The sequence below is a fragment of the Pezoporus flaviventris genome, unplaced genomic scaffold, assembly GCF_033815535.1.
Source record: "Pezoporus flaviventris isolate CSIRO_AGI_PZ_B2104156 unplaced genomic scaffold, CSIRO_AGI_Pfla_v1 ptg000015l, whole genome shotgun sequence".
NCBI lineage: Eukaryota > Metazoa > Chordata > Aves > Psittaciformes > Psittacidae > Pezoporus > Pezoporus flaviventris.
In genome coordinates, this window is record NW_026892563.1 from 44183519 (window position 1) to 44201668 (window position 18150).

Sequence of the window (18150 nt, forward strand, 5' to 3'; positions counted from 1 at the left end):
ATTCGAACGTGGATATCGTGTCTTGGCTAAACCGTTTGTTCAACTGGTGCTTCAATTCATCCTGCAGCTAGATACACTGAAGAATCTTCAGCAGGGCTTTTAATGCACTTATGTGGACAATGTCTTCATCAAAATCCTCTGTCAGATATTTACAGGACAATTATGTCTGCTCTTTGACTTCTTTGCTTCCTTTTTCTGGTGCACTTCACTTTCTCCTGGCCCTTTCGTGAAGAGCTGTTCAAATACTGATATGTAAAAGCAGGATGTTAATCTGGACCTTTAAAGGATCATAGAAGATGTGCCCAGATGCAGCAACACCAGTGTAATTTGTAGTATGATGCTGCCAGCTTTTCATTGATCAAATACATCACGCTCAATAAGGGAGTTCTGCAGCTGGCTTCATAACTCCCATGAGGTCCTTTACAGTGTTGCTAGGAACGTGTGAGTAAGGTATCAACTCATAGTTTGCCAAGGAATAACAGTGCATGCAATGCTCCTTGTCTCCTAAGGAGTAAATTCTCTTCTTCAGCTTGGGTCCCTCAGCAGACCTGCTGTTAACTTTAACTGGCTGAATGTTCTTTGGTGATTTTTCAGACAGGTTAATATCAGAAAGTGTTGAACTGGACGCCACTTTCAGGTAAACCTTAGAAAAACCTGTAAAAAAAGGCTTCATACATTTTTGTTTCAACTGAGAGCTTTTGACATTGATGTGAAAAAGTCTTTGAGTCAACAAGGATTGATAATTTAATTTATCTCACAAATAAATGCATCCTATGTTTTTAACAAGAGGAAGTTTCAAGGTGACTTAACAAGGGGAGAGACAACCCAACTGTTCAGAAGGAACAGTGAACGATCAGAGCTTTGCTGCACACCACGTACTGATAAAATGGTGTGATACAGGCGTGGAATATCCATCTCAATCAGCCCAGCTAGTTCAACAGCAAGCAAAAAGCTGTTGTGTTGTAGCTTTCTCCAAAGCTTTGCCCTAAACTCTTACAGCACCCAGTAAGACTATGACAGCAGATTTTGTGGCCAGACTTTTCGTACTTGACTGACTATGGGTGGGCTCCTCAATCCGTATTTTGGCAGCCAGCTGGGAACTGACAGAGCACCAATAAGCCTCACTGAAGTCATCACCTTTGAAAACCAGGCCTCCTTCTTTTCTGTGCTGAAAATGGACTTAAAAGCATTCATTTAAGCACCTGAGATGATTGAAAACATTGGCTGAAGTTTTTACATTAACCGTAGATTAAACAGAACTGTCATCCAGCAACGAAATAAATGAACGTAATTCCCTGCCCTGACCAGTGTTGCTTTTTCTGACTTAAAAAAGACTTGAATCACGTCAGGGGGCACGTGCCCCCTGAGCACTTGATGTGTTTTCAGAGCCCAAGCTTGTTTTCCTCCTGCACCTTCACAGCTGCACTGAAGCTGTGATGCTAAGGGATCAGCCAGAGCTCATGCACTCAATGGCAAAGACAGGCCAGTAGAATACAGCAATTTCTTTTATATCCTCCTGCCTTGTCGTCAGTGTAGCAGCTTTTTCAGATCCTCAATTGTCTGCATTCCTCTGGAAGATATTCCACAGGCAGAAATCACTTTCTGTCCTTCTTTACCTCAGTCCAAACAAACTCAGCCTAACTGTTGATTTTCTCTCTTCAACCAATATTAACTTTAACATGCATTGCTGCTCCCTCAAATCTTTGTTCCACTTATCATCTCCTTTGTGTTATACCCAGAAACGTGAACTTCTAATCTACAGCTTGCTTTAATTCTACTACGCTCAACACATGTGATCCTAATTCAGTTCCCTTATTTTTGGAACTTTCTAGCTTTCCCATGCAGCTCATTTAGATGTCATTCATCATTTTCTGACTCATTTTCATTTCCCTCTTTCTATCCTCCTTTCCTTATTAAAAGGAAAACACAAGGCAAAAAAAAAAAGGAAGAAAAAGCCCTACAATTTCAATCAAAAAAAGGCAGTCATTTATTTTGTAGTAGGTTTTCATGTGACGCGGTCAACAGAAAAATGTGTGCTCTAAGTGATGGAAGCATAATACAGCATTCATGCAAGTGGAGTGGCATGTTTGCCTTGCCAGTGCCTAATTTTAACCTTTCCTTCAGTCTGGGAGGACAAACAAAAAAGCTGTATGCGAAAATGAGAATAAAAAGTACCTTTTCCTTTAAAGTCTTGTGCTGGAATGAATGCTAAATGCCAGTTCCCGTCTCCTGAAAGCAAGCTTCTAGCAGGCAGAGCCGTTTCAGAGCGCTGTGCACTTTGTAGCAGCAGCAGCAGCAAAAGCAGGGAAGTTCCCTGCAGCTCAAAACACAAACAACAAAACCTCTATCTCTATAGGTTTATGTTAAAGCGATGCTGTTGAGAACAGCCTGTGCCACCTTTAGCTTGCAGGGCAACACGCCTTTTCCACTCACTGCATAAATCAGTGCAAAGAATGGAGCGGTGACACCAGACTACAAACAAAAAGACCTGGCAAAGCATGGGAAGTGAGTGACTGAGATTTCCAGAAGCGCCCAAGGACTGTTTCAGCAGAGAAGCACACACTGAGCATAGTGACACTTGAAAGAACTGACTAAAGGTAAAGCTGGTACCCGTCTTCTGTGTTTTCTCTTGGACTGCAGGGAGCAAACACCATTCCCCTGGCAGAAATACTAATCCTAAGGGAAGCAATAAAGTAAGCCTCCAGTGCAGTGACTGCTACAGGACTGCTCCAAGGTGAAGAACTGCTGGAAAGCAGTCTCTCCATGGACATTTCCCTTGCTGCTAATGAGTAATTGCCCCCATCCACCTGGCTGCCCCAGCCTGCTATCACAGCCTGTTCTGATGCTCCGGCAGGAGATTGATCCTGTGGGAGCTGCTGAGCCCGCTTGGCACCACTGCTCCAGCAGCAGGGGAGATGGGGCCGTTTCCTCTTGGAAACATTGCCTGGGAAATGATCTCCGAAGTGAGTGGCACAATGGAACAGAACAGCGCTTCCCCTCTCACATTCATTTCTTCCAGACCTGCGGATTCATCAGCTTCATGTTGGAAAGCCCCTTGGTACTCCCTGGAGGTGGTACTGTGCTGATGTGCCTCCATGCCAAATACACTGAGAGAATTCCTACTGTGAGAAAAATAAGCTAAGAAGAGGACAAAGGAGCACACATATGTATTCCTAATGAAAGTATAAACCCCACAAGTCTATGGGCTGATACTTCTGAATCATACTGATTTGACAAATTCCTGCTGGCAGTAAGAATGAAAGAGAAGTCAGTGAAGTCGCATGCGCTTGAAAACCATTTTTATCCATGTCAGATGGCCTCAGGCTTCTTTTCTAAAGACAATTTCTTTTTTTAGCCCAAAATACATCCCAAAGGTTTGGTAGAGGGGATCAGCTTAACAGCTTTACAGCTTGTAACTGTGCTTAACAACTGTCCATGTGTTCAGCAGTTTTAGTCATGGACTGAATGATCATGGACTTCGTGGGTCACTTGGCCCATGAAGACATGTATCTCTTGGGACAGGACTGTTTCTAGTGCCCATTTAGGTGTTTTCACTCCTACTTGTTTTGTCCTGCTGAACTCGAACTGCTAACTCAATTTCTTAACACAACTTAACAGTCTTGACCCAAAGCTCAGCTATTTAGAACATTACCAAGCCATTGACCTGACTCATACAATACATTTATTTAACTTTACAGCTACTGAAGACTGCATTTTGAAAACTGCTGTAATTTCGTGACCAGTTTGAACCCCCATAAATAAGCCTCAGCTCTGATAGAAGCAATCCCACTTTGCTCGCAATATTGGTGGTATTTCTGGCACATCGAGTCTGCATTCGTAGCTCTGCTGTTCTGGGGTAAGGAGCCCAAGTCTGAAGCCTATTTGGGATATAGCCTTGGGTTCAATGATGCTGACACCTACTTCACAGAATTTCAGACACGAAAGTATACGTGGGGAAGGACAAAATGAAACCTCTCACATGTGGATTCAGTTCAGAATCCTCTTCAGTTGGCAACCGATACAGAACTTCACTTCTAACTCCAGACTTGGATCTCCATGCAGCTAAGGGGCATGGCACTATTCCTGTGTATCTTTATCTCCATTTATCCTTTTGAAGGATTTGTTTACGTTTGCCACTAATGTGTTTCACGTTCAAAATCCTTTGTGATGACATATATCATCACTGACACAGACAAACGCAATTCCCCATAGCTGGGTTCAAAGCTTAAGTATAAATCTCCTCTCCAGCGTCAGAAATGATACACACAGTCACACAAAGTGTGGAAGATCCTCTCGTGGATGGTCTTGTTAATTTTCATCTGGGCATCTCAAGGAAGCCATCAGCCATAGCACACAAGCACTTTGCAAGTCTAAGGAGGGAAAAGTGAGCAGTGCCTTCTTTCTGATGTCTTTGCAAAAACCTCACCAGTGGTTCCAGAGGAGACTACGCCAATCCGACTGGTTGAAGACACTGAATATTTTGCAGGTGCTTGGTCTTTGTTAGGTTGGATTTGAGACCTCTCTTGAGCTTGCTATAAAAGAACTAGCAAGCTCAACAACTTGCACCACAAGTGCTAAGCAGCTAAGCGTTATTTGCTCCGAAAACCAAGCTTTCTATAGGGAAGTCTTTGGTAATGTATACACTTTCTAGAACTCAAGGAACAGGATGTGCTTTTGGGAGCCAAATGCAAGTCACTGGAAATGACAAGTAGGCATTAATTCCTCCTGTTAGCATACTGAGCACATCTACTACCTTTTACAATATAAACAACAGAAAAATGAGAAATTGACACTAGACAAAACCTGACAACACATTACATTTATATGACATTTTTTGATGAAAATTTGTTGAATTAGAGATTTATAGCCCACGTACAGACTGTTTTATAAACTTCTGCTCCTCACTCCCCTGTGTCTGTGCCCTCAGAGCATCTCCCTCCACTGCTGGATTTCCAGGTGATCCAGAGCTACCACACTGCTTCCAGATATTGTTTTTGTGTCACCAGCCCAATGGGCACATCTTAAGTCAGCAGGATGTCACCAGTGAGGGTACATTCACTCCTCTCAGCTGTGAGCAGCTGATGTTAGCAGCTCTGAGACTATTCTGATGCACTAGTGTTGAGATCAGCATCTGGATGGGGAAGGTCACAAACCCACTTCAAACAGGCTGAGACTATCTTCCCTTTCCTGCTGTTGTCTTTAGCACTTTGTAACTAGTGTGGAAGATTCTCTGCTCAATTTTTCAACCTCTTGTCCCCATTAGAGTAAGTACAGCTCATTTTTACTGTTGGCAATATTACTATTCATCATGTTAGAGGATGCTGAATAGTAAATCAAGATGTGTATATGTAGGCAATGTGCAACGACTTGGAATGCACAGTCCATAAACGTTTCTGGACTGGCCCTACCGATAATCCTACTTCAGGCAGCTGGAAACAGACCTTATCTGAAAAGCTGCCCTGAAAACAGGACCTTAGTGGTTGCTAACTGCTGAGTCGTTTAGTGGATGGTGTTACATCAAAGTGGATTGGGAGGAAGAAATCTAAGGTTTGCCAATAGGAGTGGAGATGAAAGACAGCAATAAAAATGGAATAGACCAAGAGAGAATGGATATCAACCTCTGAAATACTAAGCAACAGGCTAGCCAGGCACACTGTGTGAGAATTAGCAGGCTGGTTGGTCTTACAGCTGGGAGGTGTAGAAATCCTAAAGGGATTAAGATAAGATAAAGTAGCTAAGACCTTGTCATATTTGGTGTTTCTCTAACAGAAAACAAGTACCTGATGTTGCTTTGCAGCTAGTAAGGGTTATGAGCCCTACATGTACCCCTGCTAAAACATCATTGCAGAAAATGAAGTCTGCCCATGCGGCTGGGTTCCTGGTATTACCTTATTATTGGATAAAGGACACCTCCAAAAGCACACTTCTTCCTAATGCCAAATTAAGGTCTTAATTCAATACTGAGTTAAGGAAATGTGACACCTGCTGAAGCAAAAAGGCTATATAAGATGCATTCATAAAGATCTCCCGTCCAAGCTCGAATCATGCCCTAGGCTGCCAGACTTTGAGGTCATAGTCCATCTCACCATGGGGCACAGACAAAGCTATTGCAAAGCTTAATGCTGCTGCACACAGCGAATGAATCACACATTCTGGTTATTTGAGTGGGCTGAATAAGGTTTGTTACGTCAAGATATGGATCTCATTCTTCTGAACAAAGCACAACATCTAATGGAAAACTGACGTTTTCTTAATATAAATGAGTAAGCACAGTAATTTGCACTTATATAACTCCTTTCATCTCCTTCAGAGCTTTTTCACAGTGAAAGGTGATTTTTTTTCTTTACTTACATTTTAAAGGGAAAATTGAAGCACTTGTAAATGACTTGCCCAGAGTTGAGTCAGACCTCAGGTCAGTCTCCTGCTGTCATTGTCGTACATTGCTCCTCACTGCCAATCCAGTAGTTTATTGTTTATTATTCTTCTTGTTGCTTGCATATAGAGTTGCAGAATGATTTGTTACTTTGTTCTACAGGTTTTTTCCTGCAACCTTTGGAATGTGAACATGATTTCTGTACTATCCAGTGTAGCTAATGTAGCAATACTTCGGACCAGCTTCATCAGAACTAGAAGGAAAAGAACAAAGAACATGGTAGCACATATTTGTCTCCTGGCACCAGCATTGGCATACGAAACTCTTGCTTTGTTCTCTCATGTGATTTTTCTCATGGCACTCCATTTTTAAATAGGGTTCACTGCACAAAGAGTTGTTGGTACACAATGGAGTGTGTAAGTAAGGGGGGGAGCGGCAACGGGCAATGACTACTGCCCTGGCCAGCTTTGCTACTGAAAACAAATCCATGAATATATCACTGAATTTGCTGTGTCCTGGATGTACTGAGTATAAAAGAAATATGTATTTTAAACGCTGAACCTGAATATCTCAGTGGTTCAATAAACCACACAAAGTCTTTAGGTCACTAGTTCAAATCACAAGTAAAAGATCTGAGGTCCGTTTCTTAGCAGAAGAGTGTTAATAGCACTGATTTTCACTCACTCTTCTCAGTGCTCTTATTAGGAAGGCAACAGCAGAGGGAATGCATTACCCGCTCTGCCCTAGAGGCGGGTCAAGGCTGAGCGCATTGGCATGTCAGTGTGTAGGATGCTGTTGCTTGCTTTATCTCCATTGAATAACTAGGAAATTAATCCCTTGGGAAGTGAATGTGACACCCTCTGACACCACAAATTCACACAGGCAGATGGAGGGAAAGAATGCAAAGTGTCTATAGATTCGCACTGCGTAAATCAAAAGCCACTCAGAAGTAATCTGTATTGGATAAGCATAAAACTGATGCAACAGAGTCATGCCAGCTCCTAACTGATCAATAAGAATATTCAGTAAAGCCATTGCAAACGTCCAGCTTTTAAGTGACACATAAAGTTTTATGAAACCACATCATCATATAAAGAGTAGAGCGTGTAAAAACTGCAACAAAGACACCAACAACAGCTTAATGACAATTCTGACAGAACATATTTCATAAGAACCTGTTTACCACAATATCCTTCATGAACTTGTATTGGAAATAAAAGCTATTAAATTGCAGTCAACCCATGAAATTATTACTACAAACATTCATTACTTTATGAAGCAGCCTATTGACATTCCGTAGCCTGCATAAAGAATGATGAGCTCTTGTTACATTACTACACCGTAGCTTGGCTTTAGATCACAAATTCATCACTGTGTTCATAAGCTCTCGCCAGTGTTTCGTTGCTTGTGTGTAAAATGTGTACACATTTACCAGTCTTGCTAAAATCACAACCAGATAGAAACGATTATGTTAAAATGCCAGGGCTTGGCATTTGTTCATGTGCAAAAACAAAGCTGTAGTTGTGCTGAAGATGAATTACAGGACTGCATAAAACAAGACACACTCTTCTCACTGTGTTAACAAATAAGGTGAAACTTGGTGCACAAATAACTATACAATGCTGGTAAGTCAGTGTGTAGTCTTTGATTTTATCCATGCCTGTGAGCTCGGCTACCCCGAAGGGTTGAACTGCTGAAACCTTGTCTACAAACATTCATGTAGCTTCGCTGAGAGAACCCCTTGTGTAGACCCAGACCAGGTAGACAGGAGATGCTTACTTTGGCCAAATTTGTCTGGCAGCTCCTTTGTCCTTTAGGGCATCAGCAGAACTTTGTGAATGTAGACCCAGCCTGACCTAAAGTACTGCAGGATATGCAACAAGGTGTGAACCCAAATCGCTTGTGTTCACTTCATCTTATCTTTACCTTTTTTCTAGTCAATGGAGTTACCATTGTTTCCCTTGGCTATCTATTTCACAGCTGCACATGGATGAAGGAACAGGAATTTTTTTCCTGTTTTGGTTTTTGTCTTAGCTTAAATTTTACTTTCTATTATTTGAAGATATTTTTCCATGCTTCAACAGTTCTTTGGTATCCTTGGAGTTGCAACTTGTGCGTACCCATAGGGGCCTCAAGCCAGTGATGTGAAGTTTTCCAAAGTTCTCACAGTCACCAGTAAATAAAAGGGCTGCAAATGGGAAGACAGAAAAAGTCCCCAGAATCATAAAGGTTCACAGTGACCTCAAAAAGGTCTGAAGAAGGAAGCAAACAGTAATGGAGATTTTCCCCTGGGGAAAAAAAAACAACCCTCTTCTAACAGCTTGTGAGTAATACCAAAAGCTTTATCCCCTTTAGTTAAAAGTATCGTGCTCTGTCATAGACCTCATCACTGAGTGGTAGGAGATGGTCTGACCACTGTGCTAGGCATTTTCCTGTTCTACAAGTTGGTTGGTTATGCTTTTCATTAAATCTGAATTCCAAAGTGAAGTCTGCTCAGAAGAGTTTGTTTTGTTGGGTAATCTGCCACACTCTCGCTGCAAACAGATGGATCATCGGTGATGCACAGTAGTAAAACACTCGTCTCATCTTGAGTTTTGTGAGATACCATATGTGCTCACGCAGATAATAAAAGACACTGCATTGTTCCAAGAGGGCTGCAGACTTCTCTGATGTCAACTGATAAATCAGTCCTGATAAGATCAAACGGAGCTCCAGTACAAACAGAGATATTCAATTACATGGGATTTTCACTTGTCTATGCATTCTGACAGACCCACTTAATATGTCACTATGTTTCCAAAATGGAATTGGACATTTCTGACAACATAAATGGCATTAAAACTTTTTTTTTCAGATTTATGTTGCTTGCTTGGTCTATGTAAGCCTTGTGAATTTGGGAAGCTCTGTTTCTGCTAATTTGGGAAAGATATTTATATAACATTTGCTTTTCAGACTGTTGATGTGGGACATTAAAACATGGTTGTTAATCTGCCTGGGAGATTTCTACGTGGTGTGTGTTCAGACAAGGAACGTGATACGATCTGTGCATAGATGAAGACTTGCAGCCGGTTCAGGGTTGAATTGAATAATACTCCTCCTCATTGAGACTGATTCCAACAGAAACCTGAAAAGAGGGCTCTTCTGCTCCTGTCACTCACACTTGACCTCCAGTGAATTTCTATAGTGTGACAGGGGAAAGCAGACCAGCAGCGCTGACAGTGGTGGCTGCCCAAGTTACCCACACTGAAGCCTGTTATTCCCAGTGATCCTCAATTCCAGCTGCAGCCTGCGGCAGGATGCCAGGTTGGCCAAAGCTGTGATAGGAATCTCTCTCATCCTTCCTTCTAGCACCGTGGAAGAGCCAGGATGGCTTGTGGAAAACTGGATTTCATTTGAAAAACAGAGAAACCCCGAAGTTAGCAGGCGAGACGTTACAGAAAGAATAGAAAGAGACAGACAAGCTGTGCTCACTGCGATAGGGAGGAGTGGGTCTGCCCGCTCCGGCTCGCTCTTCATCCATCTACATTTGGGTAGCTTCCAGGGCACCCTGGTGAACCCCTCCTTCTCCATCGCCTCCTGCCCTGCATGCTGTGGCTGTCCTTGGGGAAGCTGCTTAACCTCTTAGCCCAAAGCCTGGGCCTCCTTTTGACTCTGCCCACCATCCCGGGTGCCACACAGCTCCTCCTTCCCAAGGGCTGCCTCATACACCTGAAGGAACATTACTCTGCACCAACACGTGTAGTTTTGGATCAGTTGAGTCAAATATAGTGTAAATGTAAAGGATGGCTGTGCATGCTTTGGCAAAGAAAGCTTTTTAGATGGGTGGAATGATTCATTGTAGAGTCAGGGGTTTCCCACAGACATAACACAGGGCATTTTGATACAAACATACATCTCTAAGTACGGATGCAGGTACTCTGTGAGTCCACACAGACCTATACATACAGGTTCAACCTTCTCCTCATAACCTGGGCAGCCAGGCACGAGCCCCTCCTAGTATCTCCAGGGGTTTGAGCTAATCCCTGATGAAAGGTACCATACAGCTGGGTGCAGTAATGCGATGTAGACTGGATGCATCTCACTACATGAGAAAGAAATCTTGCATGTGTTTTGTATGAAGTCAGGGCAAGGTCCTTTCTGTTAGCAAAATACGACATTGCTATGTCCCCACTTATTAATAAGGGGGCCAGAAAACTTTTCTTGCTTACAAATAATGTCCCACATACAAGGTCAATTTTTAGATACTAAGGTTTTACCCACTCTTCAAGCTTTTGGTTTAAATCACCCCTTTTCATCTCATTCTCCAATAAAGCTATATTTTTTGCTTGAATGAGCTATCCTCCTCCTGTTCTGAATTATTTTGTGATGGAATAGTCCTCTTTCAAGTCCTTAATTTTTGTATTTCTTTCTTTCAGTCCTGTCAGTGAATGCAGTGTGTGCCCTGGTTGAAAGAATCTGTTTCCCAACTATGAAGGGACATACTGCCTATTATACTTGTGTTTAGGTGACTTTCTGTAGGTGCACGTGTTTAAATCCAGCTAAATTTAAGGGAAGCCACATATGACAGGTAAAGTACTTTACTGATGAACATTTTATACACTAGCTTTTGAGAGGTAACTGTGTATGGCTCTTTCTTCCACAGCTGAAGGTCACTGGCACAGTACTGCTGGCTTGCTACATGAAACACAGAATCCCATGGTGGTTTTGATGTAGTTTTCTCATTTGTATCTGGAGATAAAGAAGCTGTTCTTCTCCTAGAAATCACTGAGCTATTTGTACAAATAGCCCATTAAGTTGTTGGTTTACACAAGTTTTAATGAAATTTGCATGCTCTTCATTAAAAGAAAGCACCTTTATAATGTATTTTAGTTAAACTCACCGTTTCAGTTTCCAAGCAAGCAGGAAACTGAGGATATCAGAAGTGTGAGGTATTTTCTTGAGTATCATCAAGACCCTTGGAGTTTGGGGCCGAGGTGGCTAGCTTAACAGTGCTGGCAGTGGGGACAAGCACATGCTGGGGTGAGCAGCCTGCAAACCCCACTGGCACCCCGTGTCGGAATGCTCCCTGATGCGCTGCAGCACAGCGCCTTGCGTGTGGTACCCAGCCCACGAATGACTGACACGTCTGAGGTGGCTGATGGAGACAGCAGACGTGAAATCACTGCTTTGCCTAGAAAACCAGGTCAACTAAAACATAAACAAGTGGCAGGGAAGTCAGTGGTGATGTATTTGCAGAACTATTTTGAATTGCTGCATTAATCAGGAATGCAGCTCAGTTTTCTGACTTCACTTATTAGTTATACAGTGATGTAATATAAACTGGAGGTGAATGGGTTGGCTCTACAGTTTGCCTTCCAAGACATAAATATTTTGGGATTTTGTGGTGAAAACCTGTGCTCACAGTCCGAGTTTGTTTGGAAGAGATGTGTTAGCATGGGAAATATAGCCTTCAAACAGACAGTAATGTTCCTAGAATCAGAAACATATGTAGATTTTTGCCCTGAGTTAAGCATGTGCTTGGGGGTGTCTGTATGTATTTCAAAGACTGTCAAAAAGACATTGTAATTTATCTCTTTCTAATACATTTAAAACATTTTCCTATGCTCTGTAAATTTTCCTGGAAGAATAACAAAGCTTCTGGTGAGAAAGCTGCATCCTCAAACATAGAAGTTATCTAAATAAAAATACCCAAAAAAGCATTATACTCCACTGGAATCAGAAGGCAAAAGAGTATGTGCACAGTTAGCTATGAAAATACTGCCTAATTCTCATTAGAAACCAGCTGACATTAGAGTTACAAAGCGGATCTCAGGATGCACTCTGCCAAGCTGTGCCTGTACCATAAAAACCAGACCCAAGAAGAACACCTCTTTTTCATTGAGGTGCAAAAAGCTTGTTTGGCTATAGCAGGGCAGAAATACACTGATGGCTTCTTGTTCTCTTCTTTGAAAATAATAAAAAGAACGTGTTTGTTTCCCCTTACCTCAGAGTTTCAAAGCGTCAGTGTTGAAATCAAAGCTGAGCTGTGGTGAAGAGATTTGGGATAGGGTTTTATTTCTGGCATCGTTCATTACGGTTCTTCCTCCAGAAAAACGAGTTGCATTCGGTTTGGCAATGTGATCACCAGAATCTTGTACATTTTATAAAGCTAGACCATGGCAGCAGGCCCCTGTAATGAAAGATGTCTATTTTAATCTTGTGGAAAATCATGGGCTTTCATTCTCACTTTCTCTTTATCATACAAGCCAAAGGTTCTTACTCATTTATCAACATTGTAGCACAAAGAATGAAGTGAAAATAACTCTATCAGGAAAAGAAGAAGTTGCTTCTATGTTAATTTTTATCACTGTGTGTAAGGAAATGCTAATAAACCCCATGCAATTGTTCTTTTGGAAGGTGAGGGATTAGGTGCGTCGTGCAAGCCCGATGTGTAGATTTATCTAGCGCTTCTCAGAACTCTGCTGAGATAACAGAAAGAACATTGCAGTTCCAGTCCTATCAGCCTCCTAAAGTCTTCAAGCAGTTCCTCATGAACGAGTTTACAGCTTGAGTTCATCTGATATCTCACACAGTGTGACATTGGCTGAGCAAATACTTAGCTAGCAATACAGCTTCATTTGGCTAAAGGGAAACCGATGCCCATTTTCACTGTAAAATGCAACTACATATTTCAACAACTGGAGTCTTATCCCACCACCCCATTAAAAGGCTGGAGATGTACCAAGCCAGACCTACGGTTAGCTGTATGTTTTCTGCAGAGTTGAGAGGATAAGACCAAAAAGTGGGTTTCCAAGAGAAATAGGAAGAAAAAGGAAGGCAAGCATATATTTTGGTGTCTGTTTTCTTCTGGCTTTGACAGGGAATTATCTAATGTATTTTAATTGCTAGTTGTTTTAAAAGTGCTGACACAATGCCTCAAACTTCAATACTTTATGGAGTAAAAAACAGAATTATAGAGTTGAAATTACACTTTGATTACACCTAGTTTGCACTGGAAACATGAAGAGGACTCCTAAGGTCTTACTGGTGCTGACTGACTCTTACTGTGGCTGACTGATAGGTATGCAGTTTTACCACATTCAGTTTTTCCTTACCCTCTTTATGGCAGAATTTTTGATCCCATAAAGTAAAAGTGGATGTTAATTTTCCTAGCAGCTGATCAAGATAAAATGTGTACTTAACCTGTTTAGCCTCTTGCTGTTGAGTCGGCAAGACAGATTGCTTAGAGGCCTGGCTTGGTCAGAGGTCAGCATCATAATGTCGATGCATAAGAAAATACAATCTTATACCACTATAAGCTGCAGGGCAGATTGCGTTTATCTATATGCATCCCCAGAGTATGGTCAGTAAGCAGCACAAATAACCTTGCATTAGTAAGCTTGTAACATGCCTAATAATCTCCCTGATATTAATTTTACCTTATCTATAAGTAGTCAAGCATCATTCCCATGAATGTGGCTGTTTGCATTTGAAAAAGAAATAACTTTGCACAGGACTATGATGGACTATGGAAAAAGAGAAAATGTATTTCCCTTTTGAGGTTTGTTATATAAGATGTATGTAAATATTTTTAAATACAGTTGAGCATTGACATGACTGTCTGAAATCCAAGGACACCTTCTGAAGGTTTCAAAAGGTTCCTTTTTGAATATCTACATTAATATAATACCATAAAACTATTTTGGGATGGTTTAGCAGTGACCTAAAAGAGAAGGTTTCATTATTCTCTACCAAAAGCTTCAGAACCTTCCAACTATGAAATTTAGCAAGATTTTAATATTTGTAATGTTTTTTATTCTAAGCTTACATCCAATCTGAGCAAAACCTCAGTTAAGCTCATATCTGCATTTATACCTTCTGGGAGAAAACCCCTAATGATCTCCTTAAACAGCATGGTCATTTATACACCTGCTGCTCCAGCTCTATGGTGATTTCACAGTGAAATGCAGGTGCCAGAGGCTGTTCCCAGAGCAGGTTTCCAGGATCCTTGGTGAGTTATAAGCCTGACATAAGACATCTACCAGTGCTGCATAAGATGTGCCTAACTTTCCTGCAATCAGATTTTGTTGGATTTTGCTATGCAGACCTCAGTTCCATTTAGGTAGGAAAGCCTGTGACAGGGAACAAAGTGACTCTTTCTTCCTCCCTGAACGGAGATGCTTTGGGGTGTTTTTTTTACCTAGTTGAGAACCATGGCTCGTTTGTTTGAAAGGCATTGAAACCAATTGGTTTCTTATCATGCTTCTCAAATGGGAGAGCAAGTAGTGATCAGGTAAAACGTCAAATAGATACAACTTTAAATCTTCTTCTGACTTTTCTGTTAATTATGAATAGCATGCATGTGGAAAATGGAGATCTACCTGCCAGTGGCCAAAGAGCTTTAGGAGACAGTACTCATCTTTGTGCAGAAAGGGTACCCTGAAGACACTGATGGAAATGAGCCATGAAACAAGAGAGTATCAAATATAAGGGAGATAGTATTGGCTCAGGTTGGGCTGTGGCTTAGGAGTACAATGTACCTGTTACCAGCTGGCCATGGTTAACAACTTCATGACCTGGCACTGCCTGTTCTAGGGCTATACAGCCTTCACTTCCTTATTAAGTTTTATTTGTACTAGGAAATCAGCTGTAAGGTAGTTTTATTAATACAGGCATGCAATTCTTTGTTAAAAGGCTTACTTCAGCAAAAAAAACTTATTACAAATTTAAAGTAGCTTCTAGAGAAGACAAAAGCATGGTAAAAGGATAATACATCCCAAGTATGAATACAATAAAATACTCTGTACAGATAAGGTTTTAATATATGTAGTAAAGAAAGAAACGTCACAGAGAGGTCTTCTGCCAGCATTAAAACTTAGTATTAGATAGCAGTTCATGTTCTTTTCATCTAAGGTTTTCTATGGCCCGAGAAGCTCACTGTGATTAAGGAGAAATGGGATGATGGATAAGTTACATGGAAGTGATGGAAAATTTAATTTTGTCACTTACAACCCTGCTCAACCCCAGTTCAGATTCACATATAGTTCAGTGCCCAAAGCGGTGGCTTTGGTGTAGAAAGGCAGGCTTAAACTTGCTCATTTCAGGTCTGAATACAGGGAGACAAAAAAGCCCTCCAGTGCTTTCCAGTGTGCTAGCGCTACTCTAGAGCTCCTACCAGTACAACTCGGTGATGGGAGAAGGAGAGGGTTCATCATAAATGGAGACACGGTTGATTCAAGTATTTGAGCTATAGTATAAATAAGGCAATCTTTTAAAGACAGCACTGCTATTAAACAGTAATGAAGAACTGAAAAGCAGCTCTGCATAATCACCATTCAGCTAAATGATGATTTCACAGATGGGAGAACAGATGAAATTCAGCCAAACGATTTTAGGGGCAAATGAATAGCCAATAATGTACTTAGGAAGCATTAGCCTCTCTTCATTCTCAGAGACAGTGTCCTATTGTTCACAATTAATAAACCCTGAGGCACAAAGGGGACAGAGATAGTGGCTGCCTAAGATCCGTTCAAATCCATGCAGGAAAAGAAGCATAGAAAACTGTGCTTTACACCGCATCTTAATATAAAACAGAGCCTCAAATTATTTTCATATATTCAGATTAAAATGCAAGCCCTGCTGAATTATGACGAGTTACAACTCTCCTCCTGGATGTGATGAAAGTCACTTTTGCTATAAGTTAAAGGATCATTGGTTAGGTACCAGTTCAGTTTTCCTTCGCTCACCGGATTTTCCAGGGCTGGCACAAAGAAGCATGCAAAGGAGTCACCGGCCCTTAAATGCCAGCTTGTCCTTGAGAGCTGAAACCTCAGATATAGTGCATTATTGTCTGTTAGTAGTAAAGCGAGTTAAAAATGAGGCATGCATTGCATGGCAAGCACCTGGGCCAGTAAAAAGCTGAACTGATGGCTTCAAAAAATGGGTGACTCTTTTCATTTTGAGAACTGCCATGTCAGCAACTTTGGGAAAGGAAAAATGTGGGACTGCAAATAGATAATACTGGAAGGAAAAGCAAATGCTAAAAATTCCTGTAGTTCATCTTCATAAATGAGCTCAGAGACAATTGTTACAACTTCTGTTCTCTTTTGCCATGTAATCATGGATCTGTTACGTTTGTCTTGGAGTACTATATAATTACGTGCTTTTTCTTTTGAGGGTATTTTACCCTCTAGCACTTATCAAAAGCTAGTTTCCACACTAAGGCATTCAGGTTAGTGGTCTGAAACCTGCAGAACAGGAAAAGGACAAGTAAACCTTGCAGTAGCTATACTGTAGAAAAAAATGCCTTTGTAAGTGACTACCATTCAAAATGGTTTACATTTCTGTGTTAAATTTGATGCTGCAGGTCTTAATCAATGTAACTTTAGAACTACTATGATATTCTAACACCTCTAGCCTTGAGAAGCAGGATTTCTTCCTCAGCAGCTCTCCACCAGTTGTCTGCTTTCTATCTACAGTAGTTCAGACCTGTAACATTACAGATATAATGGAGAAGAAGGATAGGGAGTTGATGCTTATTTATTTGTTAAATACCAGAACTACAGGTCATCTAATTAAATCATCAGGCAGTGTGTTCAAAAAGCAGTCTGAAGGAAGATCCTTATGCCACAATACCACTGATGTATGTAAGTCATTTGCATAGGATACTGTAAACAAAGAAAATATATAGGAGTGCTCTCAGAAAGATAGCCAAAGTCATGAAGGATAACTGCTGGAGAAGGTTAAACCTTGAGATGATCAACTTGTGCGACTGAGCACACAGGGACCATTGCTGATGTCAGTTTTCTGGTTAGGGACTGAATGTAGGAGGCCGTAACCAGAGGGAGTATTGTGCTACACATAGCCTTGCATTATGTTCCTTCTCTCGACGTCTTCTACTTGTCAGTGTTGTGTGGTATAGTGTGTGATGTGTTGTTCTTGGGTTTTTAATCCCATCTTAGGGCAGGCTGTTCCTACTCTTGGGAGTGTGTCCTCTTGCTGGTGACTTCGTGCAGTCGTATTCACGACACAGTATGTGATGTCTCTTTTCTGAGACATTGGTGCCATCCTCCTCTCCTTAGAGGCAAGGAGGAAGCCAAGATCTGCATTCATATTGCACTGTAAGTTTGAAATTCATGCACTGGAAAAACTGTGTCCCACTCTCCCAGATACCTAAGAAGTACACTTGGGGTACAGGCAAAGAGCCAGAAAACAGTGGTCTGCATATACTAGCCTTTAAGTAGCATGTGACATCCAGTCTCTTTCCCAACATGAAAAATCTCTACAGGCAAGCAAAGCAACGTAGAGGATGGGGATGGTGACAAGGCAGTGTAGGAAGATGACTTGAATTGTCAATATAGGAGGAAAGAAGCAGCAGAATGAGTGCGTCATTGCAGCCATTGAACCTGAATTGCCTCTAGCAAAGCTAAAATACAGAAATTCTCTCTGAGTTCCTAAGACCTGAAATGTGATCTAGAGTTACAGAAGGCTCATGCAAATGTTCTACCTTATTGTGCATCTATGGTGAGTGGGGAGCCTGTGGCTCTGAAAGCTTCGGTGTGCTTATTGGAGTGCTTTAGATGGATCATGAACTCCAGAAGTTTTCCAGAAGTGAATGACTAAAAGAATTTTGCTGGAAAAGGGAATAAGGTCTTCAGGAAAACCTGTACAATAATGACTTAAGAAAACTGAACACTATAGCTAGTTAGCTTTGTTTCACATACACAGGTTCCTGAATAAAATACACTTTCTTTATAACTTCATAATGCCAAATATAGTGGGTTATCATGTGGGTGCCA